The 6,588-nt window shown below is 35.9% G+C and overlaps 1 protein-coding gene across 3 annotated transcripts in view; it reads right to left on the bottom strand.

Moving 5' to 3' along the window:
• LOC117172870 (guanylate cyclase soluble subunit beta-1-like) overlaps window positions 1–6,588 on the bottom strand; it is a 155,919-nt gene that overhangs the window by 13,904 nt on the left and 135,427 nt on the right. The gene's annotated exons all lie outside the window — the stretch shown is intronic.

The following is a 6,588-nucleotide window of genomic DNA, read 5'->3' as shown; positions in this document are numbered from 1 at the left end:
GGAGCTCTTCTTAATATTTTGACACCAAAATCATGTCGATACACCTTACCGACTGCGAGTAAAGCCACCCACGCTTTAACTTGACAGACTGTAAGTTGGTGAGTTTATTGCGCTGACGATCGGTCTGAGTGGAATGTTTTCCCTGTGGATTTTTGGGAGCGCGTAAAGTTTTGGAGAGATGGGATTAGTAGGAATTAAGTTAGATATTGCTTGGTTGTCAAATTTAGAGTCTTTGAGAAGAGTCTTTGTTTTACTGACTATTGTTTTTGTGGTGTCCTTTTTAAGTTTTTTGTAGGTATCGTCAGTTAGAAGGTCCATGATTCTGTTGTTATAGTCTGCTTTATTCATTATTACTGTTGTATTGCCTTTGTCTGCGGGTAATATTATAATATCTTTATTTTGATGGAGTTCTTTAATTGCGGTTTTTTCTTGTTTTGTTAAGTTTGAGGATGGAACTTGAGCTTGGCGTAAAATGTTGGCTATTCTGCGTCGTATTTAATTTGCTTTTTCGAGTGAAAGGGTATATATTGTGGATTATAAATTGCTCATTATTTCTTCTTTTGGAATTTTCGATGGAGCTACAGCAAAATTATGTCCTTTAGATAAGGCTGGAATCATTTTGTTGTTGAGAGGGTGGTCAGAGATGTTTTTTACTGTATTTGTTAGTTTAGTTTGCTTTACTGGAAGTAATTTCTCAAATTTTGTTTTTTGTTTTTGGGTGGAAAGCTCTTTAACCCTTTGGGATTAGTCAAAAGATATGCGGTCCAATGTGATCCAAATGACAAATCTGAGGGTATTTGATAGGAAAAGGTGAAGTTTTAATAGTTTTTTAGAGGTAGTGTGCAAAAGAACTTTGGTATGTTGTATTCTTTTTTTAACGAGAAGCAAACTTGTATTATGCAGAATCGATTTGGATTTAGATGTTCCCTAATTATTTTTCAGTTGTAAGAATTTTGGGACTATTTTGTTGCCTCTGCACCGTTTCAAAAAAGCTAAGGATGTTAGTAGCTTACCATGAGAAGTCCTGAGCCTACTAAAGGTGTTGGTTTTAGTAAGAATACTCTTCCCGTTGAGTTCCTTGATAATAGATTTTATGTTTTCACGATGATTCATTTTGATAAAAAGAGATATTTCGGGTTTCACTCGTGTAAAAAACTACGAATATTTTGCCGACGTTTCGTGAACATTGCAGTTCACATCTTCAGGGCTGACCTGAGATTGAGGTATCAGGTCATGATGTCCATAGGTATACTTTCTACGATGCCTGTGATCTAAATTTGACAGCCAAACAATATCTAACTTAATTCCTACTAATCCCATCTCTCCAAAACTTTACGCGCTCCCAAAAATCCACAGGGAAAACATTCCACTCAGACCGATCGTCAGCGTAATAAACTCACCAACTTACAACCTAGCACGTTTCCTCGCTGCAAAACTAAATCCTTTTACAGGAAACACCATCACTCACGTCTAAAACTCATTTGACTTTATTAAAAAGATACAACAGATTCACACTCAACCCCAAGACATCATAGTGAGTTTCGACATAGTATCTCTTTTTGCGAAAGTACCAATCTCGGATACGATTAATATTATTAAATCTTTCACAAACTTTCCTTCCGAACTTGTACCTTTGATAGAACAATGTCTCAATAATACTTACTTCTCGTACAATAACCAATTCTACGAACAAACCTCAGGGGTAGCGATGGGATCCCCAACCTCACCTGTAATAGACAATGTCTTTATGGAACATCTAGAAACTAAAATCTTTAACCAATCCAAACTTAAACTAGAATTCTGGTTCCGTTACGTTCATGACACATTTGTCATCTGGCAACATGGTCGAGATGAACTGAATGAGTTTTTCGATTTTATCAACCAATTACATCCTAATATCCAGTTCACCATAGAAATAGAACAAAACGGAAAATTGCCTTTCTTAGGACATGAAGTTTACAGAAAACCCACGCATACAAACAGATACTTACATGTCTCCTCCCACCATCCCTACATCCAAGGTGTCACAGAACAAATAGGAAGAATTCTAAACAAACACAACGTCCAAATCATATTTAAACCACCTGCGAAAATAGGACAACTACTAAATAACCCCAAAGATAAAAAGGCACCCTTCAGTGATCCAGGAGTATATAAAATCCCTGGTTCTTGTGGCCAAGTCTGTATTGGAGAAAGCGGGAGAGCGATGAGCCAACGTATGAAGGAACATGAAAGTAAAGTCAGGCTAAAACTTTTCACGCAATCAGCACTAGCTGAACATCATATCGAAATAGGACATAACATTTTATTTGATGAAACAACAGTCATTGCGAAAACACACAACAAATTTCCAAGAAAACATAGAGAAGCAATCGTAATCTTAAAACACCCTAATAACATCAATAGGGACAATGGATATAATACCAATCCGATTTGGGTTTCCGTTCTCTCGGATTTAAAAAAAAAAGACTTGATTGGTTAATCAAGTTCGACCAGTCCCCACGGTGGGGCGCTCTGGCCAATCACAGGCATCATAGAAATTATACCTAAGAACATCATGATCTGGTACCTCAGTTTTAGGTCAGCCCTGAAGATGTGAACTGCAATGTTCACGAAACGTCGGCAAAAAATTCGTAGTTTTTTACACAAGTGAAACTCGAAATATCTCTTTTTATCAAAATGAATCATCGTGAAAGCATAAAATCTATTATCAATTACACATTTTAATACTGTAATTTAAGTCATTTGTAGATATCATCGAATAGTAGATATTAACAAGTGCTACTGAGGGGGCGGCTTATGGATTTTTTTTCAATTTCGAAAGTAGTGCATATGAGCGCATTTGAAATTCAATACGAAGAGACAATTATAAATTTGTATACCGCAATTTAAGTTATTTGTAGATGTCATCGAATAGTGGATCGTAACAGGTGTTAGTGAGAGGGTGGATTATGGTTTTCTGTCAATTTTGAAAGTAGCGCATATGAGCATATTTGAAGTCCTATACGAAGAGACAATTATCAATTTTTATACTGCATTTCAAGTTATTTAGAGATATCATCGAATAGTGAATCGTAAGACGTGGTAGTGAGGAAGTTGATGATTGTTCTTTATCAATTTCGAAAGTGGCGCGTATCAGCGCATTTGAAAGTCTACCCAAAGAAATCATTATAAATTTTTATACTGCAATTTAGGTTATTTGGAGATATCATCGGGTAGTGGATCGGTAGAAAGTGTTAATTAGCGGCTTGATTACGGTTTCTTGTTAATTTTGACAGTGGCGTATATAAGCACATTTGAAACCCCATTGGAAAGTGACTTCATCAATGCGGATTAAAAAAAGTTTTTATTTTGTTGGTCATCATTCGCTAAATTTTGTTACCTCCATATCTCGGGCAATTTTCAAGACTTTCCAAAAACATTTTATAGCGCATATGAGCGCATTTGAAACTCCATAAGAAACTCCTTTCATCAATGCGGATTGCAAGCTTTTTATTTTGTTGGTCATCACTTCGTAAAATTGTGTTACCTCGATATCTTGGGTAATTTTCAAAATATAAACAAATAAATTATGGTGCTTATGAGCGCATTAAAAGATGAAAGAATCGATGTCTTTCAGTTTATATTGCACATCACTGTTTAGGATTTAAAACCTACGTTACCCTGCCCCCCTCCAAAATATGATACCTTTGTTAATTAGCTAGCGCAAAAAGTTTTAGTGGCGACGCAATTGAGCGCATTTGTAGTTATGAAAGATAGGTATGATGAATTTGGAAAAATGTTATTAGTTTAGAAAAATCACGCCCCCCCCCCCAATTTCATTGCTGATAATTCAGTTATCAATGTGGCGTCAAATTTTTTCTTTATGGCGCATATGAGCGCATTTGAAGATCTTCAAGATCATGTGATTTAAATTTGTATTTCTTAAATGGGGGGTGGTGTTACGCTACCGCAGCCCCCCCGTAACACCTGATACAACTCCTACAGCGCAAAAATTTTAATCGGTGGCGCATCTGAGCGCATTTGGGGGGCAATTCAGTGGACTCTAGAAAACCCAAAAATTAAGAGTGGGAGGGAGGCTAATGTAACTGATCTATTAATATATTTTAAAGTCTTTGAAATACCATGAAATTTTTGAATGAAAAAATGTCATTTTTGATTTGCGTTTCAAATCAATCATTGTTTCCAAAAATCTTAAAAATCCGCTCACTTTTTAAATTTGTATCGAAAATGGATGACTAACGAAGTTTACCTTTAGTTTAGAAGACTACAAAAACAAAATAAAGGCCAATCTAATTTGTAAATTCTTTCGAGAGTTATCCTGCTAACGAACTGAAAATTTACTGACAATAACTGACGAACGAATAGACAGACAGACAGATTCATAGAAACCTGTTTTTCGGATCCAGGGGGTTTTAAAACGTAGCTGTTTAACAAAAACTGGGGGTTAAATTTTTTATATAATATAATACCTATGTATATATGCCTACAATATAGTACCTTCTCTGATGATAACTTTTTGGCTAAATAAGATAAATTTTCAACCCCAAAAAAAAACGAATTTTGAACAAAAGGGTAGTATAGCCAAGAAGATAAATTACAAACCTAAAACAAAACAGTTGTTATTTTGAATCAAAAAATTCAAATATTATAGTTAAATTCTTTCCAAACGAAATACAATTTAGGACTTATTAGCAAGCGAGTGAGCTAGCAAACGAAAGCGAGAATGCATGCGAGAGAGGAAAGCATGAGAACGCAAACGCATCTTAGTCTACTTAACTTTAACATTACCATTACTTACAATCTTTACGCTTCTAATCTAAGCGATTTTCTTTCCTTCTTCATTCACTTTTGTATACCTTCATTTGCCTTTTTAATATGCATTCTTTCATTCTCTCTCATTCGCTCTTCTAGCACCCTCCAACTCCTTCGTCCATTCTTCTCCTACACCCATCCCACACATGCTCCCATGTTTCCTCCTCCTATTCACATATTCTATACTTTCTGTTCTCTTCTTTTTCCCAATGCACCCCCTCCCTTACCTCCTTTCCCAATCTAAATCTTTCTATTCTGGTCCAACTTCTCTCTCCCCATTCCTCTTCTGAATACTCTGGTACTTATTCCTATTTTATCATCTTATACCATTTATTGTATTTTGATTCCTCAATCATCCCCCATCTTTCTATTAATTGTTTTTATCTCTCCTTTTTTCCAATTCTTCATAGTTTACTCCAGTCCTGTCTTCTATTTCTCTAGCATTAGAAAACTCCCTTCTTTCTTCTTCCCATCTCTTTAATTAGATCGCCCTCCCTCTACTCTCTTCTACCTGCACCAAAGAATTTCACGCCAACTCCCCTTCTTTTCCCTCCCTAGGCTTCTGCTCAAATTTCCATGCCTCCAGTCTGCCCCTAGTGTCCACCTTATATACCTTCCTTGTAAACTCTCAATATCTTTTTTTCCATCCCCATATCTTTGCTCCATAAACTAATACCGGCCATACTATCGTATCAAATAACCACATTCTCATTCTCTAATTTTGTTTAAACCTTTTTTTCTTATTTTCGATATCTGTTTCATTACCCCTGCTGCTTTTTATCCTTTCTCTTATATGAGCTCTATGATCTGCCTTCTTCATCCCTTCTTCGTGCTCTGCCATCAATAATATGTCGTATGCGTATGCCAGTTTTTTCTTTCCCTATTTCAACTCCTTCCAAACCGTTTTTCCTCATTTCTTCTTCGAAGTCTTATATTGATATATTAAATAAAAGTGGGCTCAGACGACATCCTTGCCTCACACCTTTCGCCAACCAGAAACTATTTCCTACTTGCTCTCCTACCTTTCCCCTGGTTTTTGTACCTCTAAAACTTTCTGATACTCTCTTATTAATCCTTCTCTTATCCCCCTTTTTACCATAACTTTTTCCATGTCCCCTCGGTCTAATGAGTCAAACGTCGCCTTTAAGTACACGAACCTTGCTATCATTGCCCAATTTTCCCTTTTAATCCTCCGCTTTACTAGATAGTTCAGAACATATATTATGTCCATTACCCCCATTTCTTTTCTAAACCCTGTCTGACTCGGTGGCTCTGTCTTTTTTTCCTCAAATTCTATCTTCAATCTCTCCGATACAACAGTTACTTATACTTATATTCTCCTCCCTTTCTAACTTTTCTCTCTACTCCTCCTAGCAAATCAAACAAATATTTCACAAATATTTCACAATTCAGTATACTCTTTCTTTTTTTTCTATATTCTTCCCCATTACTTTTTTTCTTTTCTCCACTTTCTTAATTCCTTTCTGACCTCCTTTTTTCCTCTTTACAGTCTTCATTCCCTTCACCTCTATTTCCCCCTTTACTTACTTCATTTTTGTTTGTGCACTCTAAACCTCTTTTTATTTCTCCTATCATTTTTTTCATCTTTTCATCCACATTTCCCTTTTTCAGTTTGATATTTCTGACCTTTTATCTGAACTGTTTTTTTCCTTCCCTCGATCAATCCCATTTCCCTACACTTTTTGTCTTTGCCCTCCTTGTATTCATATTGTTATTACTGTTTCTCCCTCTAATGTCACTATTAAGGAAAAG

Source organism: Belonocnema kinseyi, chromosome 5 (genome assembly GCF_010883055.1).
Source record: "Belonocnema kinseyi isolate 2016_QV_RU_SX_M_011 chromosome 5, B_treatae_v1, whole genome shotgun sequence".
Lineage (NCBI taxonomy): Eukaryota > Metazoa > Arthropoda > Insecta > Hymenoptera > Cynipidae > Belonocnema > Belonocnema kinseyi.
This window is presented reverse-complemented; position numbering and strand designations above follow the sequence as displayed.